Below are 8,897 nucleotides of genomic sequence, written 5' to 3' on the forward strand. Positions count from 1 at the left end.
CACCTTTTAATAACCAACACCCCTAACCCTAATTTATTTTATACCACCCACCGTCATTGAATCCTCTTGTCTCTCCCTCACCTCTCAAACCCTAATCCGCCGTCACCATTCTCCCATGATTCCTATCCAGAAATGGAATCATTCTTTGATTCCTTACCATATCTGGTCTTACCTCTTTATCAACTACTCATTTTTTATATTACTTGACTGGCTTGCCTCATATGGTAAGTTAATCTCGAGAGATTCGAACTACATCTGGTTCAAAATCTCTTATATTTTGGTTGTTTCCGTCTGTGTTCATCCTAACCTCTGTAAGTACAAATATTTTCATATCTTTCAGTTAGGGTTTCATATTTTGATTCAGACCAGATTTGGTCCGATTTTTGTTTATTTTATGTTATTCTCCATCTATATTTGCTCTATTACTCATTAATTTGTCTATTTTAGTTGTGTCTTTTGACTTACCTTAAAACCCAGGGTTCAAGATCCTTCTAGATCTAAAATGACTTTTTTCTAGTATTTTTTATTTAATGTTTCTGTATATCTATCTCCATGTTTATAATTTCTTTATTACCTCTAATTAATTTGACTTACTTTAATTATTTCTGTCTATATGTCTTTGTGCATTTTTATTAAAGCTCTTTTGTATTTCTGCCTATTTTTACTTGCATTAAATTTAGGGTTTTCATTATTTGGTTATTTTTCCTCTAATGTTTCTGTCTATCTGTCTCTATGCACCTGTAACTCTTGCCATTAACTGGTTGACTGATTTTATTCACCCCAAATTAGGGTTTTACAATCTTCGCTAAGATTTCAGCCTTTCCTCTCTTGTATGGTTATGATATTTTCTTATCTCGTTCGATTTACCTCTTCTCATTATGTCCTTACCTTATTTGATCTGGTACTTGACTACTGATTGATTCTGCATAATGCTTTCCCTAATGTAAGTAGTACTGGCCTGATATATGTTTCTAATTAATTAAACTCCAACTTTGATTGATTTTAGAGTTATTCACATTCCTTATTTGTGCAAGACTGATTCAATACTTTGTTTATATACCTAGTTGAGTACTATTTAAACCCCTCTCCCTTCTCCCCTTAGAACAAGACTCGAACTCTCTGGTTCTCACTAAAAAAAGTTTAAGGTCTCTCTTGCTCTCTTGTTCTGATTTCTGTGCTAAGTGTCTCTTGATTTTGGCCGGCTGAAAGTCAAGGCCAAAATTATTCTGGAACTTCATTGCTGTGGTATACTTACTTGCTTTCTCATTTAACTGGTATGCCCTAACCTTTGCAAATTCCATTCTCTATGATTTGCTTGACTAGCTTGTTTCAATTCTCAGCATGATTCTGTCCTTCACCTGATTGTGTGATTCCATTTAGTAACACTGTTAACCTAGGACTAATTGGTTTCTAATAATGTGAATCTTCTCCTGAGTTAGCTTAAGGTTCAATCTGTTTCATGCATTGTCATTAATTCTGCACCTATTTTGAACTTTGCACACTATAAACATGTAATTAGTTAGCTTGTTGCTTAACTCATGTGTCATGTTTGTTTAACTCAAATGTTTCTACCTAATTGCTGCTGTGATTAAACCATAATTGTTTTGAATACTAGCATGAGTATTTAGGTTAACTAGACTTCACCTTATTTGAAATATGTGTTTAAGCATGTATGTTTCCTTGGTGCAGTTCTGCCTGCAATTCTATGTTTTGAATCTTGTTTCTTCTGAAATCCAACTATCTTTTAAAAACCTGGCCCTTCTCTCTTTATATACGCTTAGTCCCTTAGGTTCTCAACCACCCCAGTGTGAGCACTTCCTAGGGTCCTTGAGACTCCTTTGAACTCTGACACACCGGGGGGCTGGTTTTCTAATCTTTTGTGAACTCGTTTCTGAATATGTGGTTCTGGTGTGAGCATTGCCCAGGGTCCCTGAGACTCTTTGGGAACTTTGACACACTGGAAGCCTGGTTTTAATGTGTTGTGGATGAATCAATGCTATGCTTCAAAGATGCTATATGGGAAAGCCTGGTTCCCAGGTTCATTTGGGCCTATGAAGGCTCCCTATAGTGTAGCTACTACCATTATGTAATTCATTTGGCTATTCTGGTATGTAATAACCATGTAATAATATATTTAGGGATATTTAGTAAAACTGGGGGGTTTTCTTATATTTTTTGTAAAAACTGGGTAAAATTCCTGTCTATAGGATTTAATTATGCTGATCGAATTGTGTGAGTACTATACCGTGTTTAGAAATCCTTCCTATAGGACTTTCATGATCATCTTGATTTTGCATTTTACATTTCCATACTAGATATCCTGCTTATAGGATTTTCGTTCAATTCTGCATATTAGAAATCCTATTCATAGGACCTATACATGTTTTCAACAAATGTGCATTAGCAATCATGCCTATAGGACATTGTTGTTTGAGCTAACAGTCTTTCCTGGAAATTTGTTTAATTTATGCTCGTACATAACTAATAGATATTATACCTATAGGACTAAAGTCAATTTCAAATTTAGAAATCATGCCTACAAGGTTTAAGTCAATTCAGCAATTAGAAAGCATGTCTATAGGATATAAAAATCTATCTTTACGAGTTAAAATCAGTGTTACACCCAGAAAACCATGTCTATAGGTCTGTAATTGATAAGCTTGTAGAAATCATGCCTATAGGATCTTGTTGATCGATTCTGAATTCAACCGCTACTGTCAATCACTTAGGAAACGTATCTGTAGGACTTAATAATGATTTTGGGTTTATAATTATTACACATTATTGTGTGAAGTGCCCAGATTCATGCTGAATCAAACTAGTAGGCAAACAAATAGGTCTCAATGTTGGCCTTAATAAAACTGCCTTTATAGTCTATTTTTTTTCTCACGTAGATATCCTGCCTATAGGATTCCAAAGTTAATAAAGTTTTCCGATTCAATTGCATGCTTTTGTTGCCTATATGTGTAGGTCAATGTAAGCCCATACTTGTTCTTTATTCGAAAGTCCTATTTGTTTTGTTTGTCGCTTAGATTTCACATCTTTAAGCAACTTAGGTTGAGTATAGAACCATCCAAGATAGAGGTCCCAATGCCTCCATGTCCATAGGTATGAGATGGGTAGTGCACGCTTAAGGTACGGTTTAGAATCAACTAGTGCATTTTAGGTAACAACTTAAATATAGTAATCGGGTAGCAGGAGATGCTAGTCTATGCCCACTGACTAATATGAGTAACACCCCGACTCGAGGGAGTTACGAATTATAATTTATGTTGCACGGGGTGATCCTTTAGTCTAATAAATTTAGGACCCCCATCCCTATTTAATAATCCATCGCTTCTTATTAGACTAATTCATAGTTCAAGTTACGTTGGGACCCACCGTTGTAGACCTCGAGGGGTGCCTAACACCTTCCCCTCAAGGTAATTTTGAGCCCTTACCCGACCTCTGATGATGTAAACTGGTTATATGAGTTATCTGCTCTAGGTGCCCTAATGCACCTTAATCCGTTAGGTGGAGACTCTTCCAATTCCAATTCCTTACTCATCTCAAAAAAGAGTTGTCCCAGAAATATCGAAACCCAATTTTGCAAGGAAAAGGGGGCACGACATGGTATAAAAACTATAATTTTAGTTTATAATATATAAATAACTCTCTTGAACATCCTACTTAGCATTTGCCACGGATATTATGTATCGAGTAGCACATGGATTTTGCCGTGCAAAGTGAAATAGAAAGATGTGGGCACAGGTTGCCTTGTATGTTAAAGGTTTGGAAGTTGTGATTTATGATATGAGATTAAGAGAAGTGGTATTGTTGAAATTGTGTATTAGAAATGATTTGATTGGTTGAGTTGACATCATTTTTGTCACGACCCAAACCGAATGGCCACGACGGGCACTCAGTGCCTTACTCAACCGAGTACCAACATAACATATCTTTCTTATTATACTATCTTGAGTAAATGAGCCAGAAACTCGTCATGAGATAACAAGAATAAAATATAAGGGAATACTAAATATTGGATGACCTGACATGACATGGAAACTTATACATGTGATATACGTGCCTATAAAACCAAAGTGATCACTCGTACATTAAACATAGGCCGATAAGGCCATACAATTTTTATATTCATGACATCTGTCTACAAGCCTCTAAGAGTACATAAAATTATAAAGGTTGGGGCAGGGCCCGCCATACCAATCAATACATATCCAAAGCATACTGACCAAATGGGCAACTCCGGAGCAAGTGGAGTGCACCAACACCTCCGCTGAGCTGATAGCCTACTAGGAAGATTGTCAACCTATCAATCGGGACATGCGGGCATGAAACGCAGTGTCCCCAAGAAAAATGGACTTCAGTACGAATAAAGTACCGAGTATGTAGGGCAGGAACGCATAAACAAGAACAGTAATATAAAGAGAGATAGAGGAGATACAACCTGTAACATCTGCGTGCCTCTGGGGGCTACTGACATGAAATGCATAATACATATATATACATAAACTTTTAAAACCATACGCCTCTGTAAGCATCATTATCATTATCATATCGTACCCAGCCTCAAAGAGGACTCGGTAAAAACGTACCCGGCCACGTGGAGCTCGGTAAATCCAACTGATAAGTTGTTGCACAATAGGTGTCGTACCCGGTCTACTATAGCGCGGCTCGATAGAGTAAAATAGATGCTATATATAATGCATGCTAGACCCATGGACTCACGTTCTAAACCTTATGGAGTGACTTAAGGTCGTGGCACCTTCGATTAACATTATGGACATCATACCATCAATATGATCTTCTATAGGATTCAAGGATCATACATACTTGCTTAAAATAACTTTATAAGGAAAGAACAACATGGGCAACCTTAGTATCTAGGAGTATATCCGTTATGAAATAGCATATTCATTTCATTTTAGATCATGCCAAAGAAAGAGGGAAGTGCCTTAACATACCTTAACCATGGTGAGTCCTTAATACCTCCCAAGCTACTCTCCAAACAACTCAACTCAATCTGCCATTGCATAAGGAGATTCAAAATCAGTGTTGAATAAAGGCCAAGTCTGCAACTTAAACTTGTAGCTCGTTTATATAAATTCAGGTAGCATCTTCCCAATAACAAGAGCCTCCTCCAATATCAGATACCAACAAAAATTATCAGAGAAATTCAGCAATACATAATTATCAATAACAAGACACCATAAAACAACAACAAGTCATAACTATGTTACGACGAGCGACAAGCTCCAATTGGAATTCGTATACCCCATATCATCCCTTATAGACTTTTTACTTTAACTTAATAGTATCATTAACATGATAATGAAGTAATTCATCAATAATTCCAGCCTTATACCACATATCCATAACAAATAAAATAATCCACAACTCCAATTATTCTTAATTAGCAACTTTATTCACTAGTTCATGTCTAGTTCATCCATTTAACTTAACCAATGCCAAGATAACCTTAAAAACCTGTAGAACACAATATAATTACCTTATACATTAGATGCAAGTCGAAATCCATATTACATTTAGCTCACAACAGCCCAACACACCCCAATCAATTCATACCAAAAACGACGACTATAGTAGTGTCCAACACCCCGAAAATATTACAAAGAATGATTAATCCATAATTTTGCCATTACGTGGTATTTCTCCACACAATTTATACTAAAACAATTCATTAAATATCATCAAAATATACAGCCCAAAAGCTACACGAAACAACCCAAAAACAGCCCACAACAAGTCGAATAATTCGAACTCATGACTTCCGATCACCGTCCCGTGAGTTCTAGTTATTACGAAATGTATTTATCAACCTTCCTTAATATTTGAAAGATTAAATACAGAAATAAGGAATTTTATTAAATATTAAATATTTTCCAAAACTCAAACTACAAAGAAAAAGAGAGACAATATATACTTACGTCGTAGGGATGGTTTTAATGTTATCGCTACTTGATTTCGTGCCCCGAATGATAATCTTGTTGGAAACCCTTGTGGAGAGCTTGAGGGGAAGGTTAGGTATGTTATTTGGTCGTGATCTCTGGAAAAATGGGGAAGGAGATGAGATTGGGATGTAAATATCCCGTTTTTCCAAAAGTCAAAAAGGTACCACTTGGCACCCTCGCATAGGTTCTCCTTCAGATGCTTATGTTTTTTTATCCGGATATCGTATGAATAAACGGTTAAAAGCGTTAAAAACTACATTCCAAGACCTTAAATTTGATATATAATATGACCCAAAAAGATCATATATAGCTCATGAAATTTATTTCTCAAAAAGCTCCATTACAAGGCAAATCCTTAGTCGGTTTTTCCGCAACTTAAATCCGATTTTTCTCAAACTTTATATTTCATAACCAAACATCATATATAGTCATATAATGGCTTTAAATTCATTTAAATCATGATTAACATGTCTCATATTCATCTTAACTTGATTAACACTTCGGCAAACCTTTCTTATCCTTGTAAAAGGATTTCATCCTTTTTTAGCTTACATCAATTGACTCACGACGTACTTTCAGGTACAAAAAAATGGGTTGTAAAAATTTTCCCTACTTGAGCATATTTACACTTCATCCATACCCCAGCTATGTTGTTGTTTAATAACTTGGTTATTTCTCGTTGCCATTCGTGTTCCCCTTATCGTTACTACTATTTGTAATCTGGGTTCCTTATACTATTTCCATTACTTTGATATTCCTTCCTTTTTAGATTTATGTCATATCCTACACAAGTTTAGATTTTTGGTGAGTGTCTTGACCTAGCCTCATCACTATTCTACTGAGGTTAGTCTTGATACTTGTTGGGTACCACCGTGTTGTACTCATGCTATGCTTCTACATATTTTTTGTGCAGAATCAGGTATTTTGGATCGAGTCGGTTTTGAGACTTACACTTGGTATGGCTAGAGACTTCAAGGTACACCTGCTGGGCATTTGCAGGCTTTGAAGTCACCCTCTATTGTATTTATTTCCATTATTTCCTTCTATTCCGGTACAATGATATATTCATTATGTATAATTACTCCTAGAAGGGCATAGGACTTGTACTACCAATTTTGGGATGTTGTATCATGTTGAGACTATTGGTTTATTTAGAAACTTTTGGTTCATGTTTAATAGCTGTTAGTAGAACCTGTCAACATTGCGGTATGTGTTAGTAATACCTAGATTTTAGAGACTAGGTACCATGACGACTCCTTCAGAAGGATTTTGGGTCGTCACAAGTTGGTATCAGAGCTCTAGGTTTGTAGGTGCTATGAGTCATAAGCAGGTTTAATAGAGTCTTGAGGATAAGTACGAAGACGCTTGTACTTATATTCGAGAGGCTACAGAAACTATTAGGAAATTCCACCTCTTTCATTCCTTATCGTGCGACATTGATTCAGCTCGAAGCATATATCTTACGTTCTGTTGCATCCACTTGTGTATCATATTGGGCACTCTATATCAGCTATGCGCCGACTATTCATGATGTTGTGGATTCGCTATAAGGGAGCCAGGTATTCTCAAACGTTGCCTCAATGTGTCATCCAGACTGAGGATGCGGAGATATTGATAGACTATTCAGTTATTCACATGGGGGTGCAATGAGTTCTGGCATCTGGTTGATAAGTACAAACTTGGGAAGGTTTAATTGGTTGACTAGTTGTCGTGATCGTGGTAGGGTCACGAGGTGGATGTTAATTGAGGATAGTTGGTAGCATTAGAGACTATATGGTTCAATGGGATTTCTACTTAGTGAAGGGTACATATTATCATTCGAAGCACTGGAGAAAGCAAGTTCGACTATCACGAGTTTATGGATCATTGGATATTGTGTCCTATGGCTTCGTTCCAAGTAGGGAAGTTCACTATCGACAAGCAGCTTGCAGAGTAAGGTGTTATGTCAGTTTTGGCCTGGGATGTATGTATACGATATTGAAAGGTTACCCAAAATTTGCATATGACTAAGATCTGAGATTTGCATGGGATGATGTTGTGGCTTACAACATTTCTGCATCATTAATGAATCTACATTTTAGTATCAAAGGGGGGTTGGAGAAGCAACCTCAAATTCATAAAAGGTCTATTCAGCATGGGCATCTTGGTCGGGGAATTATGGGGTGCTTCAGAGGAAATACAGTGGTTTATGAGCTTCTGGGCTACGTAGTTTGTGCTAGGACTTTCTGCATTGAGTTTTGGTTGGGGTCGTTGTGTATCGACAGGAAGAAGTGTTACCCTAGAGGAAAGATGAGGAGTATCGAATAAATGGGCCAGCTTTGTGGTGTTGGGTCAGTACAACAATGGAAGTAATTAGTCCTTTTTGAATGGGAATTCCTACCGACATTTGTGGCAGTACCCTTGGGTTGGACAGTTTGTGTAACTCAGTTGAGGTGGGTAGATGTGGTCCTGATGGCTTAGTTACGTGCAGGCGGTTCTCGAAGAGTTCTCGATGGTGTCAGCCAGAGCTTGAGTCGGCTATCTGCTACGGGCTTAAGGAATATATTGTACATTATGGTTTTGTCCTAGATGGATACCAGAATTTAATAGAATGCTGGCATTATTGGATATCATATATGTAGAGCGTGCATTTTAGGATGAAATATTGTGTATTGGTTTGCGAATACTTGGCTAGCGGTATGGTGAATGCCCGGTTTTGGAGCTTTTGAGGTTCAGGTTTTGGCTACGTGGTGTGGGAGATCTATGTGGGTTTTTCCGTAAGATGATAGGGCGTGAGTGATGTATCCTCCATTTGAGTAGCATATTTGAGATCGGGTATAGGAGTTCTGGTATTCCTGAGATTTTGGGGCTGGACGACCTAATATGCTGACTATTCCTTGTTTGCGGATTATGAAGAAATGTTGAGAATGGGATAACTGATGCCAT

The 8,897-nt window shown here is 37.1% G+C and overlaps 1 long non-coding RNA gene across 1 annotated transcript; it reads right to left on the reverse strand.

The window, feature by feature from the left end:
• Positions 1–4,053: 4,053 nt before the first annotated feature.
• Positions 4,054–6,055, reverse strand: LOC138880283 (uncharacterized). Its single transcript, XR_011402779.1, has 3 exons — positions 5,949–6,055; positions 4,965–5,023; positions 4,054–4,309 (listed from the first exon to the last, which is right to left on the reverse strand). It is a non-coding gene; the product is annotated as an uncharacterized lncRNA (long non-coding RNA).
• Between the last annotated feature and the right edge of the window lie 2,842 nt (positions 6,056–8,897).

This window comes from Nicotiana sylvestris, chromosome 10 (genome assembly GCF_000393655.2).
Source record: "Nicotiana sylvestris chromosome 10, ASM39365v2, whole genome shotgun sequence".
NCBI classification, from domain to species: Eukaryota; Viridiplantae; Streptophyta; class Magnoliopsida; order Solanales; family Solanaceae; genus Nicotiana; species Nicotiana sylvestris.